Genomic DNA, 20,195 nt, shown 5'->3' with positions numbered 1-20,195 from the left:
TAAATAGGGGATTCCTTTTAAGGTAGAGGTTTATTTTCGTCACATTTTAATGTTCTATCCTTTGTTTCATACGTCGATTGAGGAACATATATTTAACATGGTGTCTCTCGTCCCCCTATGCTCTTGTCCTTTTAATCCATGGACAAAACAAGTAAAATTGTTATCGTCATTTATATTTATCCTTTTTAGCTAGAAAATGTTAAGTTCTACATAAATACTCGTATTACTTTTAGTCAATTAATATTACCTAAGAAAACATATACTCCCTTTATTTCAATCATTTATATATTTGTAGAAGGTATGTGACTTGTATTTTAATCAAATGTATAAAATTGATTAAAATTGAGGAAGTATAAAATAGGAAGTGTCAACCGCCAAAGTAAGTTTGTTGAACTCCAAACTCGCTAATTGCTCACAATATAACATAATATTCGTACCATGAACAAAAGTCGTGAAAGGACACATGCATCGAAATCTTTTTGGCTCTAGGGTAGAACTTTCAATTGCAAGAAGAATAGTCCTTCTAAGGCTATGATTGGCAAGGCATTTCAGGTACTTGATTTGACCAAACAACCTGATTTGACTAATATTTCAGATAGTTGTTTTACCTAGTGCTGTTTGGTAAAGTCATTTCAGGTACCTGAAATGACTTTTCAGGTACCTCAAATGAAAAGCTACTCCGGTAGCTTTTTAAAGTTCAGTGTAAAAAATGTTCTACTTTATATATTTACCCTTTATTTAAATTAATTTATTATAATTATTAATGTCATTTTATGTCATTTTACAAAAATCGCTTACCTTTTCATTAGTTTTACCAAACACTTTACAATTAATCGGCTACCTTATCGGTTTCCAATTTTCAAATAGCTTTTCAGTACCTTTTAATTTCAACATCACCTTATCGTTTCGGTACCTTTTCGTTTTCAGTACCTTTTTTCGATCAGTTTTACCAAACAGAGCCTAAATAGTTACAGCATTGAAGTCGCATTAGGACCCACGTCAATGTTAGGTTCATATACCTATTATTAGACTTCTCTAATAGTGAACTAATTAACTTCTTAATTATTTGTTCTTTAGATCTAGTGCATGCATAACAAAATAAAAGATTTATGAGAAAAACAATGTTCCTTACATTGTTGGTTGGTTCGAAATATAGGGCACAAGTAAGGTCACCTTCCTTCACTTATTCTTGAGCTTAATGTGTTGGATGATCCTCCAAAGACTCCAAGTATAGAAGTCACTCCTTAGATTGCACCCAAGACTTACCCTTAAACTAGTATACTAATTAACTAGATTATTATACTAGTACCCTTAAAATTAATTCTAATATTATCACTATTACTACACTAGTAATCTTTACTTGATATTAGAATGGATGAACAAAAGCTTGTGTATCTAAAAACTTGTTTTAGAAAGATATGGGAGAGAAGGAGTATGTTTGCATGTGTGAGATGTGAAAATGAATGAACAAGTAAAATGAGAACAAAATGTTCTCATATAGAGATCATGCAACCGGTGGGAAGGGGCCAAAATTGGCATCTTTGCCTTTTGCTTTTTGTCTTCACAAAGCATTAGGTAAGAAGGCTAGTATTTAGGGTATGATTACATACTATTTTATCACATAAAATAATTAACCACACACACCACCATGACTCTCTCCATTTCGGTCCATGTACCATAAAATGGACTACCATTTTATTTTGTCAATTTGTCATTTGTTACACAATATGTCACATGTAGTATGTTACATGTTATTAATTAATTTAATGCATATTTATCACATAAATATCATTTTACAAATTAATTAAATTACATACAACAAATTGACTAATGATACATGATCATATAAATAAAATGGGTCATATAATTATAATTCACTACATCTTGTAATTATAATTAACCATTCATTTTTATCTCTATCGTTTCTCAAACAATAAGCAATTTTAGTAATAAAGCATTTTTATTACTAAAATAAATCTTATTTAATCCCATTACAATAAGATATCAATATTCTCTCTCACAAATGATTTGTTCAATTTTAAGGAATTGATTACCTTGTATCGTCATACAATTAATCAATTTGTCTATTAAGGGAGTTGTCCTTTAGGTGTGACCTTAAGGGATCAACTGACCGCCACCGTCATACGACAGTAATGTCAAACTCTAGTCAACCAATCATTACCGATTAATGATGATCAGTTGATTATATAATAAATCATCCCTCACGTATTCTTAATATGAGATTTAATTATGATATTAAATCATGTGATCACACTATTGTTGAGGACTCATTTTTCAACAATCTCCCACTTGTCCGAGACAAGTGTGTGTCACCAATTCTCTTGTCCTATTACAATCTCCCACTCAATGCAAGGTGTCTTGCAGGTCGTACTTACACTTGATCATATCTTAAGTGGTTTCCTCGATCTGGAGAGTAATTGTCTGACCGGAATTATCTACCATATATACCTTCCGAGCGTGGCCACGCATTTTCAGTTAACTACTCCTCGAGTGGCCTTGAGATTTCAAACAACCCTGACAAGGGGTGGACAATTCCTATCGCACTATTCCCTCCGTTCAGCCACAGTTCATCATAACCCAAAATATACCCAGTTTAACTTCATTTACGACAGTCGTAGAGTATAAATCAAAGCTAATCAGAAATTTGTGCTAACTTGGGCGAATAGTCTCTAGTCAAAAGAATTGACTCATAAGAATACTATAGTAGCTCTTACCACGACCAGGCTTTATGAATTACCAAAACTCTATAAGCGGTCACTGCCCGACAGAGTGTCCCATACAGTCTGCCTATGTGATCGACTAGTCATCCCATATGACTCTATGACACTTGAACTTGCCATCAATTGCATCACACTCTAGTTACTTCGAGACGTCACCTCATATAAGTAACTAGGGGCGAATACCATTTCAATCTAGTTTACTTTAATGGGGTTCAATTTGTCTCTACAACCCATTTGGATTTAACACAGTAAGGGATGAGTTTAATAAAACTCAAACGATAAATGCGATTATCACATATGAATAGTCAATACACTATTACTACTTCATATCTTATAATCTTTAGTGTACAATTAACACTAGAAAAAATACAATAAAAGCTTGGCAAGTGGATATACCCTATATCCATATATTCCAACTTTGTCAATTGCAATTTCCTTCAATTCAATGTAACTTGAATTTATCTCTAAGTTTTTGTCTGGTATTCTTACTAGACTTGGGCTCTTTAACTTGAAAGATGCTCCCACTGTTATCGCATAACGCGTGACAAAGTCATTTATAGATGGATTCACCCTTAATCCCTACGTTGACCATTTTATCACAATTTGCTTAGATTCCTTTTATAGTATTTGCAATGCGCGAAACTAAAACACCTTTTTAGTCTCTTACTCCTTAGTCAATAAGACATCCTAAGATTACAACAAATCCCTTTAAGTTTGGAAACTAAAGTTTGTGCAACACTTCAACACCTAACTTAGTTTATCATCCAAACCTATGAACAAGTCTTCAATTGTTCTTTAAGGCTTTCACAAGACCATCTTATGAATTAACTTGTTATTGACTTATCATGCTCTAGGCATATATCACATCATGGCATGTGCGTCTGTTGGCATACATGATCATTCCAATGGCGGAAACATTAGTAATCTATTTTATGTGATCAACAACTTAATAGGTTCAGTGAATGACTATGACTCCATCATAGTAATTCCACTTCCATCAACATGAATAACCTATTCAACCTTGTTGATGTTTAAACAGATAAGAAAGATCTTATCCTCATAAGATTCTCAACTCTATGCCAATATTATCTCACATAGATTCAAAATCTAGAATACTTTGCATCATTTTCCAAGTCTCCAATCACTCTTTCACAGAAGAGAGCATTGGTACATTATTCTCAATAAGTAATATGTCATCAACATATAAGACATGGAAAAACAATTCTAGCTCCCACTTAACTTCATGTATAATCATGATTCTTCAATCATGTGAATGAAACCATTCACTATTATCACATGAACGAAAAGTATAATCCTTTAATGCTTGCTTAAGACCATTCTAGGATCACTTAAGAAAGCTACGCATAATATGTTAGGATTCTTAGATCTTTATCTAAGGTTTTGTGTTCCAAACACATCCTTCTCTAAATTCCCATTTTATAAAAGTGAATCTTATTTGTTATTCTTCATTAAAATGAAAATGCGGCAATTCCTAACATGACTAATTTTGATCAACATCTTCATGTAATCATGTCAATCTATGCATTTGAGTACTCTAAAGCTCTATTTACCTTTAAAGAGACCCTCGCTTTAAAGTAAATCTACTCTTGAGTAACAATTTACGGATTGTAATGCTACGGCTCGTATGTAACAAGGTCATAATACTATCACTTTCACAAAGCAATATTTTAACCAATAAGACATGTGCGATAAACTCCTACTGGACTATGCTCCCACTCTATCTTTATAGATTATAGTTCAACTATACTCCCACTTTATAGTTCCATTACTTTCACAAAGTAACATATTTAACTATAAGACATGTATGTGACGATCCAATCTACTCCCAGTCTATCTCTCAGAAATACATCTATCTTTTGAGAGATAGCTTTGTGAGTTACAAACATATATATGGTGGAGTATTAGGAGTTTATCTAGACTATGTATTAGCTTTCAAAAGGCCATCCCTATCATGGCAGTTTGATTCATGTAATATACGAGTTTAATCCATGTCGTCTGTTTAATAGACTATCTATTCTAGGTATCTCATGGTTGACCATCCGTTTAGAATAATGTGTCCGTATGGTATCGTAAATCCCTACTTTATGAGTTCAATAGCTCATCACAACTTTATAATTGATCTTATATAAGCAAGTTGTTACTTTTAGTAACAATGATATAAGGAGAATCAAATTCATAGCTTATGGACATATAATGATCCAATCATCATAATTGTCTATTTGATCAATTTGAGTTGTTAATCTAATGTTTCACTATGCAAGTAGTGTATGAAGATAAATTTTAGAACAAACGGTACGATAAAGCAAGTGACTTGGGTTGCAAACCAAGTCACCAATATCCAAAATACAACCCGTGTTTAAAGGATACAAACACACAAGGAAATAAAAATAGTTCTAAAATTTCAAAGTTCAACATGAAAATAAAGATAAAGACAAAGAAACATAAAGCCAAGCTTCCATAGATCTAGCTCCATGGGCGGCTGCCTCTAGCTTCCCTCAAGATCCTTCAAGCTTACTTTTCTTTGCCCTTGTCCTTGCTAGGATACCCTAATTATAATAAAAAGGACAATCATCACAACTTGTATCAACATACCAAAGTTGAGATTGAAACATAAAAGATAGGGATAGTCATATACCTACTGGAATAACCTTTCCAACTTTGATATCGCCAAGATATTTTGAACAGTTTCTCTTTCAATGCCCAACTCACACAACAATAGTGGCACTTGTCCCCGGAGGAGACATTGTACTTGGTCTTGGAGGAACTAGCTTCACAAGCTTTATCTTTCTTCCTGTTGAGAGTTCGCTTCTTTCCCTTGTTCCCACTTTTTTTGAAAGTTCCCTTACTCTTATGATTGACATTGAGCACATCTTTGGTGGAGCTAACACTTAGCCCCATATCCCTTTCGACTTGCACAAGTATTTTGTGCAACTCATCAAGAGAAACTTTCTTGTTTTGCATATTAAAATTCACCCGAAATTGAACATATGCCTTGATTTTGTTGAGGGAATGAAGAATCCGATCAATCACGAGTTCATCGGGAATTTCCACCTTATGCATTTTTAAGGTCTCAACATGCTCTATCAACTTGAGCACATGAGGGCTAACTTTTTGGCCCTCCTTAATGTTAAGATCAAAGAATGCGGAAGCCACCTCATATTGTAGATCTCATGAGCGGTGCTAATCTTTATAGCACTTCTTTGGAGTTCGGCCTCCATAGCAAAGATCAACACATTTTTGATCGCGGCCGACTCCTTTTGGTAAACCTCATAGGCTTGCCTAGCGGCGGTGGTGGACCTAGCATTAGGTTCGGTGGGAGATGCCTCGGTAAGGTAACGAAGCTTGTCGTCACCCTCCGCGGCCAAGCGAAGTTGCGCGTCCCAATCGGCGAAATTGGACCCAATCTTTTCTAACTTACATCGATCCATGAAGGATTGGAGCCATGACACATTGGTGAGCGTGTTGGAACTAGTGGTTGCGGAAGTGATTGGAGTTGCCATTGCGATTGATAAAACGATTTTGACTACAAAATAGGAAGTGAAGGAAATAATTAACATCTATCGTTTTAATAATACTCGTAAATTTCACTACAAGTATTGCATTTATATAATGACCTCTACCCAACTATATAAATGATTCCGAGACCCAAATTCATATTAATACGGGTACGGTGAGCCGAGTCATCCCTTATTAATATAACTCGGTGGATTAACCTCTTAATCGATTATACTTTTAGAACTCTCGGTCGATAAAAATTACTCTAATTTTCATCTTTAGCCCGGAACACATGCGACTACGGTCACGAATACTTCCGTTGAGCTCAATCCAAATTTCGATGTAATAACATTTTATTACCCACTTACCCAACGTAACAAAGTTTGTATTACGGTGAAGCCGGATTAACTCCCTTATGAAATTGGGTTTCGTGGTTTCTACTATTTGGTAAGGCTAATTCTCAATTATTAATTTAGCGAGAGGTCATGTCAATTTATTATCTATCACGTTTTAAGTGAACTAAAGCGGTGAACTACGATAATTTTAATTGACACGGTCGATGACTCGATATGATATGCATGTTGTTGTTCATGGCGATTTGGTAATGCATGTAACATATTAAAAGAAATGCAAAGCAATAATAAAAATTCCTAGTATGGCCTTCCTAAAATAGAAAATCAAATAATCTATTACATATTCGGAAACCAACTCCTTTGGTCCCTTGAATCTTCAAATGGCACGCCTCCCAAGAACAACGTCTTCGTCGGAACACCTTTCCGAATGGCACCGTCTTTGAAGAAACTCCATAACTACAAATAATAATAAAAATACAAAACTATTCCTATTATACATTTGTAAAATGGAAAAACTAATAAAATAAAAGTGATACGAGTTCACATTAAATTACAACCGAATCAATATTCCCTTTCATTACGGGAAATATAGATTTAACTAAGGCCATACTAAGATAGAATTACATAATTCAAAATTATATAAATAAAAGACATTCAACAATTGAAATATGCAGGATTATAATATGTGTCTATCATGCCAGATTATTTGCCAAATCGCCCTATTTAACTTATGTCGTATATATAACCCGGTTTTATGGAAATGTGTGATCTTAACTTCTTAAAACCACAAATTAACACTTAAATCACATCTAAGCTCAAGTTAATTATCCTAACACTCTTAGGACTCAAAAATTAGTCATCACTCAATTTTTGACAATAATTCAACTTGATTTAATTTTTATGCTCATTTTTTACCTTAAAATCATAACATTTATGAAATAAATCCAAATTAAATTACAATAATTTCAAAATTTGAATTTTAAATTTTTTTAACATTCTGGAATAATTCTATGACACTCATAATGTCAATAATCATGGTTAAAATTTTCAAATTAATTTCGTGAAAATATAGTTGCAATTTATCGGTTTTATCTCATAAAACATCTAAAGTATCCAAAATTAATCCCATCAACTTTACAACTTTAGATCTAATAAGTGGGATATTTAAGAAACCTAAAATAATTTTCTCATGCCATGCAATTCATTTTAGCTATTTATGCTAAAATAGTCACTATTTATGCCATTTTTACACTAAAAATTCATAAATCATGCTAAATGAGATCATTTAATCTCTAAATTTACATACACTCTGTAAATTATGCATATGACAACATATTAAAGTTTCATGGCCCAATTCAAAATTTAACTATTTTTAACCATTTTACCTCTTCTAATCCATTTTTATCTCATAAAACTCATAAATCATGCAATATTAATCCAATTAATACGAGATTTTACACACAACTTGTAAAATATGCATGTGAGGTCATAAAAATTTTCAAGGTCAGAGAGTAAGTTTAACCATTTTTAGTCATTTTAACCTCCATTTATGCCATTTTTAAACTAAAAATTCATAAATCATTAAATATTAATCACATTAATATGATATTTTACATACAATACATAAAATATTCATGTGAGGTCATACAAAAATACCATGGCCAGTGGTGAAGGTTAACTTATTTTAGTGAATAAAAGTTCATTTTACTCATAAAAATGTAATAAAATCACTAAAAATCATTAAAATGAGCAATAAATTTTCATAAATTATAAAAATGACCTAAAACCATTTTAGGACCAGAATATATAATATGCATAATTATTTCGTGGCTTACTCATATAAATCATAAATTTTTAGTTTTATATGTTAACATTTTAACTCGGAAAAACAATAACCGATTATGCATGCAACATCCTATGCTCTGATACCACTTGTTAGGTTCATATACCTATTATTAGACTCCTCTAACAGTGAACTAATTAACTTATTAATTATTTGTTCTTTAGATCTAGTGCATGCATAACAAAATAAAAGATTTATGAGAAAAACAATGTTCCTTATATTGTTGGTTGGTTCGAAATATAGGGCACAAGTAAGGTCATCTTCCTTCACTTGTTCTTGAGCTTAATGTGTTGGATGATCCTCCAAAGACTTCAAGTATAGAAGCCACTCCTTAGATTGCACCCAAGACTTACTCTTAAACTAGTATACTAATTAAGTAGATTATTATACTAGTACCCTTAAAATTAATTCTAATATTATCACTATTACTACACTAGTAATCTTTATTTGATATTAGAATGGGTGAACAAAAGCTTGTGTATCTAAAAACTTGTTTTAGAAAGATATGGGAGAGAAGGAGTATGTTTGCATGTGTGAGATGTGAAAATGAATGAACAATTAAAATGAGAACAAAATGTTCTCATATAGAGAGCATGCAACCGGTGGGAAGGGGCCAAAATTGGCATCTTTGCCTTTTGCTTTTTGTCTTCACAAAGCATTAGGTAAGAAGGCTAGTATGTAGGGTATGATTACATACTATTTTATCACATAAAATAATTAACCACACACACCACCATGACTCCCTCCATTTCGGTCCATGTACCATAAAATGGACTACCATTTTATTTTGTCAATTTGTCATTTGTTACACAATATGTCACATGTAGTATGTTACATGTTATTAATTAATTTAATGCATATTTATCACATAAATATCATTTTACAAATTAATTAAATTACATATAACAAATTGACTTATGATACATGATCATATAAATAAAATGGGTCATATAATTATAATTCACAACATCTTGTAATTATAATTAACCATTCATTCATTCATTCATTCATTCATTCTGTTTTTGCAAAATTCCTTGTAATTTCCTTTACCATTAAATGAAATGATACCTTTTTTGCAAAAAAAAAATATATAATTAACCATTCATTCTTATCTCTATCGTTTCTCAAACAATAAGCAATTTTAGTAATAAAGCATTTTTATTACTAAAATAAATCTTATTTAATCCCATTACAATAAGATATTAATATTCTCTCTCACAAATGATTTGTTCAATTTTAAGGAATTGATTACCTTGTATCGTCATACAATTAATCAATTTGTCTATTAAGGGAGTTGTCCTTTAGGTGTGACTGATAGAATAACCGTAAATATGTAAATTATTTACTAGTGAAAGAGATTAATGGATGATTATTATTGATATCCTTCATCAGTATAAATACAATATGTGTCCTATAATTATGCAATTAAGTTAGGAACTAAATATACATTAAAAGGCAACAAATAATCTAGTAAATAATTTACATATTTATGGTTATTCTATCACTCCCCCACAGTCGAAATGGGAGGTAAACGGACATTGAGACTGTCTCGAAAATCATCAAATAGCACCAGTGGTAGTCCCTTAGTAAAGATGTCCGCTATCTGAAATCGTGAAGCAATGTGGCTGACACGGACTTCACCTTTTTCAACCTTCTCGCGTACAAAGTGAATGTCCATTTCAATGTGCTTCGTTCTTTGATGTTGAACCGGATTACCGGCTAGATAAATAGCGCTAACATTGTCACAATAGACGAGTGTGGCTTTGGTCATGGGTACATGTAACTCAACAAGCAAGTTACGGAGCCAACACGACTCGGCAACAACGTTCGCGACTCCCCTGTACTCGGACTCTGCACTACACCGAGACAAGGTAGGCTGTCTCTTGGATGCCCATGATATAAGATTGTCGCCCAAAAACACGCAGTAACCCGAGGTGGACCGCCGGGTATCCGGGCAGCCACCCCAATCCGCATCAGTGTATGCCGTTAGCTTAGTAGGGGAAGACTTTTGGAGCAATAAACCACCAGAGACGGTTCCCTGTATATAACGAATGATACGCTTCAAGGCAACCATGTGTTCTTCCATAGGACTATGCATAAATAAACACACCTGCTGAACGGCATAGGAGATGTCGGGTCTCGTAAATGTGAGGTATTGGAGAGCCCCAGCGAGACTTCGATAATGGGTAGGGTCCGGGTAAGGTGTAGAGGATGAGGAGGCACTCAACTTAGGCTTAGTATCAACCGGAGTGGCCGAGGCTTTGCACGATGTCATGCTGGCACGATCGATGATTTCTTTTGCATACTTTGTTTGTGACAGAAACATACCCTTTTTGGCGTGCTTAACGGAAATGCCAAGAAATAATGTAATGGACCGAGGTCTTTCATTGCAAATTCAGCCTGGAGACGGCTCATGATAGACTTACGAAGAGCATCGGATCAGCAAGTGAGAATTATATCATCACCATAAAGGAGTAAATAAGCCATTTGAGTACCTTGTTGAAAAATAAATAATGAATGATCGACCTTGCTATGAGTAAATCCGATTTGAGCCACATAATCCGCAAAGCGCTTATACCAAGCGCGGGGAGCCTGTTTTAAACCATAAAGAGATTTCCGCAAAAGACAAACGTGATCAGGCCGATGTTTGTCCCGATATCCAAAAGGTTGATACATGTATACCGTTTCATTGAGCGACCCGTGAAGAAAAGCATTCTTCACATCAAGTTGGTTAATTGGCCAATCTTTGGAGAGAGCAATGCTAAGAACCGTCCGTATGGTAGCGGGCTTAACCACCGGACTAAACGTCTCACCGCAATCGACACCAACTTGTTGAGTTTTGCCATCACCTACAAGACGAGCCTTATACCTTTCAAAAGAACCATCAGCATTAAACTTATGACGAAAAATCCACATTGACCGTATAACATTAACATTAGACGGACGCGGAACCAAGTCCCAAGTCTTATTATTAATAAGAGCATTATACTCATCATCCATAGCCGTTTTCCAATTAGGGTCACGAATAGCCGACAAGGGGTCACGAGGAACCGGTGTTGGGACGACGGAGTGACTTAAATTTTGGGCAGGCTTGGGTTTGAAGTATTTGGGATTTGGTTTGTAGATTCCGTGGTCAGCACGAGTGGTAGCTTTTGAGGGAGGTGGAGGCTGTCGTGGTGGAGGTGGAGGTGGCGTGGGAGGAGGCTGACGAGGGGTCGTGGCTGGGGGCGTTGACATGTCAGCGGTTGGGGAATCAGGGGTTCGAGGGGAGGTCGGTGACGTGGAAGTGGCTGGCTGGTTGGGTGTTGTTGGTGCGGTTAAATGTCGCAAAACATAGGGAGATAAACCAGTGTCCAAAAAATCATAGCTATTGGTGTCGGGTTGATGTATTTTTGCAAAGGGAAAAATAGTCTCATCAAATATAACATGTCGACTAATAAAAACTTTATTAGACGAAATATCAAGACACTTGTACCCTCGGTGATTTTTGGGATAGCCGAGGAACACACATGGGAGCGACCTAGGTTGTAATTTGTGAATGGTAGTAGAGGGAATAAGGGGAAAACATAGACAACCGAATACTCGAAGATGACTATATAACGGATCGCGTAAATATAGCATAGAAATAGGTGTATAATAATCAATTGGTTTATTTGGGAGAATATTTGTTAGATAAGTTGCCATGTCTAATGCGTAATGCCAGTATTTGACGGGTACTGAGGCGTGAAAAAGTAAGGTTCTTATCATGTTGTTAACGGTTCTAATTTTGCGTTCGGCTTTTCCATTTTGGGAGGAGGTGTGAGGGCAGGAGAGGCGGAAGGCCAGACCATGAGATGCACAAAACTCCTTAAAAGTATTATTGACAAATTCAGTTCCGTTATCACATTGAATAGATTTGATTTGACGCTCAAATTGGGTTTGGATGTAAGTATGGAATTTGAGAAGAATTGGGCTGACTTGATCTTTTGTGGCTACGGGAAAGGTCCATAAAAAATTACTGTAGTCATCCAAAATAATCAAATAATATTTATCACCTGCAAAACTAAGTACTGGAGATGTCCACAGATCACAATGAACAATGTCAAAAGGCATGTAAGTACGCGAATTAGATGTAGCAAAAGGCAAACGAATATGTTTTCCCAAAACATAAGATTGACACACACTATTACGAGTATTCGAATTATAATCAATAAAATTGTATTGTTTAAGTTTATTCAAAACAGGGAGTCCGGGATGACCCAAACGGTCATGCCATATTCCGGAGGATGTAAACGCAGCAAACGACGAAGGCTGATAGGCTGGGGTATTATTGTTGGAAATAGGATAAAGTTCGCCCCGACTCTCACATCTCATTAGCTGATTCCCCGTCCGCAGATCCTTCACACAAAAGCCAAAAGGATCAAATTCAACAGTGACCCAATTATCAGTTGTAAAGTTTCTCACTGACACTAGATTTTTGACTAAGGATGGAGCATATAGGACGTTTTTAAGGACGAATGGTGGATGTGGTTTCGGTAAAGTGGTATGACCGTAACCCTTAATTGGAACCGTATGGCCATTTTCGACAAGAATACCTTTACTAATACTCGAATTAATAAGAGACGAGAGAGTACCTGGGTGCGCCGTCATATGCGAAGTAGCTCCGGTATCCATGACCCAGGGCTCGGGTGGAGCGAGACCGAGGGTGTACATGGCGGCTTCAATGTCCGTTTGAGACGGAGTCGTCCCATCAGCAGTATACGCCTGTGCCGGGCGTGGACCCAAAATCCCCTGCTGTTGTGGACGATATGCCCATGGACCGGTGGGGTAGGGGCATGGGGGATATCCCCAAGGTGAGGAAGGCCACTGCCACGCACTATAGCCTCCTGGCTACTGACCCATCACCGGAGCAGGAATATTCGACCCCTGCATCGGACCAGAATCCGTGCCCTTACTACTGGAGGTGCCTTTCCCTTTTCCTTTCTTCTTGCCGCCGGAGCCGTTACCACCACGGTTACCCTTGCCTGTATTTGAACCAGTGGTTTTAGACGAACCACTAGTATCGCCATCAGACGCGCCTTTGGCGTACATAGCAGAAGGAGAACCCGTAGCAACCTGCTTTGCTAGTCCGGCCTCCTCTAAGGTGAGCATGGACCGGGCTTTAGCAAAACCAGGAAGTGGGTCGCGCTGTCGAATAATCGTTCCAACTCCGTGATACGCCGGCGTAAGCCCAGAGACCAATTGAAGCACAAGTCAGCTGCTAGAGACAGGGGAGCCAACATTTTTCAACTGATCGGCCAACGATTTGAGTCGCTGACAGTAGGCGGTGGCGGAGGGGAAATCGTGCATATCGACATGGGAGAATTCTTGTTCGAGTGTCACCGCTCGAGAATTCTTGTTGTCTTGGAAAATGTCAGCAAGATGATTCTATGTGGCCATGGCCATCGTATCTGCTTCGACGATGGTTTCCAAGAGATCGGTGGTGACGGTGGAATAAATCCACTGTAAGACCGTGGCGTCAAGAGTATCTCAAAGTTCTTGTTCTTCGGCAGATGAAGGGGTTTTCGCAACTACGCCCTTCGGTGGAACGATGTGATGAAGCACGCGATTTAGTTTTGCGTGATTCATGATCAACGCTGCCCATAACGGGTATTGGTCATTGTCTATGCCCAAAAGAACCGTGATGTGGTTCCGAATACTGTTGACGGCGAGGGCAGGGTGAAATGTCGACGCCGGCTTAGTATCGTTGGTCATGGTGATGAGATGACGTGAGGTCTTTGTGTAAGGAAGAAGAAGAAGAAGAAGAAGAAGAAGAAGAAGATCTAGGATGAGCGGAAGCGATTATAGATCGAACCCTAGACTTGATACCATGAAAGAGATTAATGGATGATTATTATTGATATCCTTCATCAGTATAAATACAATATGTGTCCTATAATTATGCAATTAAGTTAGGAACTAAATATACATTAAAAGGCAACAAATAATCTAGTAAATAATTTACATATTTACGGTTATTCTATCAGTGACCTTAAGGGATCAACTGACGGCCACCGTCATATGACAGTAATGTCAAACTCTAGTCAGCCAATCATTGCCGATTAATGATGATCAGTTGATTATATAATAAATCATCCCTCACGTATTGTTAATATGAGATTTAATTATGATATTAAATCATGTGATCGCACTATTGTTGAGGACACATTTTCCAACAGTCAAAAGTTGAAAAGATGTTTTTTTAGTAACTGTTTTGACTATAATATATACTCCCTCTCACCCACACCAAAGGTAACATTTGTTTTATCACACTTGCTAAGACACGTTTAGCAACGTGAATATCTTTAGTTACGTATTATTAAAAATAATAAAAATTTAATATTCTTATAACATTCATGACGATAAATCAAACAAGATCTCACATGACTATGTTTTTCTTATATATTACAAATAATGACAAAGCTTTTCTACAACCATGAATAGTGTCAAAAAGCAAGTGTTACCTTTGGTATGGATGGGAGGGGTACAAAAAACACACAAAAAGAGTACCAAAAAAATGGTCTCTCAATAACCTAATGATAGATCATCTCTCACAAGTATGCCTACAATTAATGCTCAATAAAACTCGGTCCATGTTTATTGATACGATAAGTTCGCAACTTGGAAACAAAATTTAAGTTATTTTATCCCTAAATACTTATGTTAAATAATTTTTATATAAACTCAGCTTATCTGCATAAAGCTTAATCAAAGTATATTTCTTTTCAATTTAACTCACTTTCTTATTTGATGTTGTATTAATTTTTTAGAAAATTTAAAGGAAAAACAAATTATAAAAATATAGCACATAAAGATCATAGATAGACTCATAGATATCATAACCCAACTTGATTTTGTTATAAATATTTGAATCACCCTATAAAGAAAGAAATTAAAACATATTTGAGTGTGATCTCCAAATGTCAGATTTCTTCCCAAACCACTACTATAAGTGTATAATCCTATCCTTGATATGATGAATTAAATGTTATAACATAATCTACGCATTCTATTATTGTGTCACATGGGAGAGACGGTAGCACCCTCATACACCAATGTGCCTTACCAATACCATCATAACACATGAAGATGCTACCATCTCGGTTACCCGAGGCATAGTAATCAAAGTAGACCATTAAGAAACGTACTTTAAGTAAATAAGTTTAATGTACGTGCGTACAACAAAACCAAAACTGAAAGTAAAATACAACAATTCTCAAAACTGCAAACCAACTAAGTAAAACTGTCTTAACAAAACACAACGGAAGACTAAAGACTCTGATATGTGATTACTCTATCCCCAGCTAGATCCCGCGCGTGCTCCAAAGAAATACCTATTATTCAACTGCTCAACATCCCCGAATGGATCGCCACGGTTTTTAAAACATTTATACGGGGTCAGTTACTGCATAAAAAAATAAGAAATCAACAACATTCAACTACACAATCACATTCCTCCAACTCTATCTCCTCACCAATCATCTGACTACACACTAAAGTGTGTAGCCCTGCCAGAATACCCAACGATACAGATATTCCTCGCTGCCAGTGGGGACCGCAGCCGTACCACCTAAGCCCCGCTCAATACCATAGAGTGAATAACTCATGTTCATTAATGTGCACATCCCCCTTATGATAGGAACCACAAGAGGCGAATCAAGGGCGTGAAGCCACTCCCGCAAGTGACTCCACTCAGTCGATGGCGCACCTCGCGAACCACAGACAAACAAACAACCAATCCACAATACCAATGTAAACAATGTCAATTCCAATTAACGATAATAATAATCAGGCTAATCAAACAATCATGCCATCTTATATTATTTACACAATCAACTGAGTAGGGAAACCCTACCTGAGATGGAATCAACAACAATCAACGCAGTAGATCAAAAACCTTCCTCTACGAAATCACCTCCTATGATCAAAATCACATAATCACAAATCTATCACATAATACTCCCAAAAACCACCAATCACCCCATTAGGGATTAAACAACATAAACTATCTGGCATAAAAACAATATAGGAATCTTACCTACTATATGACGATCACAAAAGTATTATGAACTCAGAAATATGACAGCCCTAGCCCTTGATTTGATAGCAAAGAGTGAAGAGAATGAACGCCGTTGTTTTTCTTTTTGTAAAAAGTTTCGAGAATAAAGTAAAAAGTAAAAGTAAACTGTCGAAATCAATTTATATAGTTCTTCACGCATTACTATCAAACTCGGCTGAAAACCGTAAAACCCAACTTACTCGATCGAGTAACTAACGTACTCGATCGAGTACCCGCTACTCAATCGAGTTGCCTTTACTCGATCGAGTAACTACGAAGCAGAATACTGTCCAGAATGCGACATAGACTTACTCGACAGAGTAAGCCCTACTCGATAGAGTACCCAACAGCTCATATACCTAAGATATTACAGTCTCCCCTCCTTAAAAATGAACTTCATCCCCGAAGTTCAAACCTATACTAAAAAACAAACTCACTAAACTCAACTATAACACAACGACACAACTAAAACTCAAACCAAAACATGAACACAACTTACTATAACTCAAAACAAACACTCAACTTTACCAAAACTGACAAAAAACCGTATCAAAACCTTATGCGATCATCTTCTATCCCCTCCCACCCCCCCTTAGAGATCATGGTTACGTCTTTGTAACCACACATACCTGATCAAAAAGAAATGGATAGTGTTCCTTCATAGCTTCCTCTGCCTCCCAAGTTGCTTCCTCGACGTTGTGATTGAACCATAAAACCTTTAGCAACACTGTCTCCCTAGTTCTAGTCTTGGGAACCATGCGATCTAGAATCTCTTTTGGCACTTTAAGATAAGACAAGGATTCATCCAACTCAGTGTTCTCAACCTCTATCATATGAGAAGGGTCACTCACATACCTCCGTAGTTGAGACACAAGAAACACATTGTGTACACGATACAAAGCTGGTGGCAAAGCTAACCAATAAGCAACCTCTCCCACGTGATCCAAAATCTCATAAGGGTCAATGAACTTCAAGTTTAGCTTCCCTTTATTACAAAGAAACTTATCCCCCAACTTGGAACTCAATGTCCCGACGGTGCAAATCCGCATAACTCTTTTGTCGATCCTGAGCTGCTTTCATCTTTTCCCTAATTAACTTTACTTATTCAACCATATCCTATACCATTTGTGGTCCTAAAACCGCTGCCTCTGCGCTATCATCCCAGCAAATCGGACTCCTGTATCTTCTCCCATACAATGCCTCAAACGGAACCATCCCAATACTCGTATGGTAGCTTCTGTTGTAAGAAAACTTTTATCAGATTCAATCTATCTTTCCAGCTACCACCAAACTCCATCACACAAGCCCTTAACATGTCTTCCAAGGTCTTGATTGTTATCTCTGTCTACCCATCTGTCGCAGGATGAAATGCATTACTCATCTTCAAACTAGTCCCCATCAATTCCTGCAACTCTTATAAAAATCGAGAAATAAACCTCGCATCTCGATCTGACACTGTCCTTTGGCACCCCATGTAACCTCACTACATTCTTCTTGTAGCTATTTGCCAACTGCACCTTACTCCACATATGTTTCACGGGAATAAAATGAGCTGACTTGGTCAAACGATCAGCAATCACCCAAATCATGTTATTAACTTGCTGAGTCCTCGGTAATCCCACAATAAAATTCTTAGAGATAGATTCCCATTTCCACTCAAGTACCTCAAGAGACTGAATCTTACCTTGCGGTCTTCGTTGTTCCCCTTTGACTCTCTAGCAAGTCAAATATCGAGCCACAAACTCAGCTGTCTCTGTCTTCATCCCAGGCCACTAAAACGTCTTCTTAAGATCCTTATAAAGCTTATCACCACCTGGATCCACTGAATACGGAGTGCAATTAGCCTCTGTCATGATTATCTTTTTCAGCTCCACATCCTTAGGAACACACCATCTCCCATCAAACCGAACACTCTCATCAGAATAAATAGAGAACCAGACACTATCTCATTCTCTACTCCAGCCCTCCACTCCTGAATCTTAGGATCAAGAGCCTGTTTTCTACAAATATCATCATAAATATTTGGTTCCACTGTCAAATCTCCTCTAGCATCCCCCTTCTGGATCACATATATCCCCATCTTGGTCACTTCATCTTTTAACATCATCAGTGACATAGTTGTGTATAGAGAATGCACACTCTTCCTACTCAACGCATCGGCCACAACATTAGCTTTTCCTTCATGGTATATAATATCCATGCCATAGTCTCCAATGAGCTCCATCCACCTCCTTTGTCGCATATTCGGCTCCTTTTGAGTAAACATGTACTTTAAACTCTTGTGATCAGAAAATACCTTAAAGGTCTCCCCATATAGATAGTGTCTCCAAATCTTGAGAGCAAAACAACTACACCCAACTCTAGATCATGCGTCGGATAGTTCTCCTCATAAGACCTCAATTGCCTAGAAGTATAAGCAATGACTTTCCTATTCTGCATCAACACACAACCCAACCCGTTCTTCGAAGCATCTGTATACACCTCGAAATTCTCACTCCCTTCAGGTAAAGCGAAGACTGGAGCTGTGGTCAAACGCTCCTTTAATATTTGGAACGTCGTCTCACAACTTTCATCCCAGCGAAACCTGTTCTCTTTCCTGATCAAAGCAATCATAGGTCTGGCAATCTTTGAAAAGTCTTTCACGAACCGTCGATAGTACTCTGCCAAACCCAAGAAACTCCTGATCTCGACCACATTCTTCGGCGCCTCCCAGTTAGACACCGCCTCAATATTACAAGAATCAACAGATACACCCTCTTTAGAAATCACATGGCCTAGAAAAGCCACTTTTTCTAACCAGAACTCACACTTAGACAACTTTGCATACAATTGGTTGTCACGTAAAGTTTGCAAAACCAATCATAAGTGCTCCTTGTGCTCATCCTTAGTCTTGGAATAGACTAAGATGTCATCTATAAACACCACCAAAAACTGATCCAAGTACTGGCTGAATACCCGGTTCATCAGATCCATAAACACTGATGGCGCATTGGTCAACCCAAATGGCATCACCACATACTCATAGTGATCATACCGCGATCGAAAAGCTATCTTTGGTATGTCTTCATCCCGAATCCTCACCTGATGGTACCCCGACCTTAGATCAAATCTTCGAAAAGACACCAACTCCACTCAACTGGTCAAAAACATCATCTATCCTTGGTAAAGGATACTTGTTCTTCACTGTAACATGGTTCAACTCTTTGTACTCAATACACAGCCTCAAAATCCCATCCTTCTTGACAAACAAGACTGGTACACCTCAAGGCGATACACTTGGTCTAATGTACCCCTTGTCAACCAACTCATTCAACTATTTCTTTAGCTCCTTCAATTCCTTAGGACCCATACGGTACGAGTCTTTAGAGATTGGTCTCGTCCCTGGTTTCAACTCCACACTGAAGTCGATCTCTCTCTTCGGTGGTAAACCCGGTATCTCATCTGAAAAAACATCTGGAAACTCTCCCACCACTGGTATCTCAGCTGTTGTCGGTTCTACCATGCGAGTATCTTTCACATGGCACGGTATCAAAGGACACCCTTTCTTCAAATAAGACTTCAATGTCACCATTGCAATCACTTTGACTTTGCGTTTGACAACAAACTCACGATAAAACACACTAACCCCCTTAGGACCTCTCAAAGACACTGTAACACTCCCATAT

Source organism: Silene latifolia, chromosome 4 (genome assembly GCF_048544455.1).
Source record: "Silene latifolia isolate original U9 population chromosome 4, ASM4854445v1, whole genome shotgun sequence".
NCBI classification, from domain to species: Eukaryota; Viridiplantae; Streptophyta; class Magnoliopsida; order Caryophyllales; family Caryophyllaceae; genus Silene; species Silene latifolia.
The sequence above is the reverse complement of the archived record's forward strand: the minus strand, read 5'-3'. Positions refer to the sequence as shown.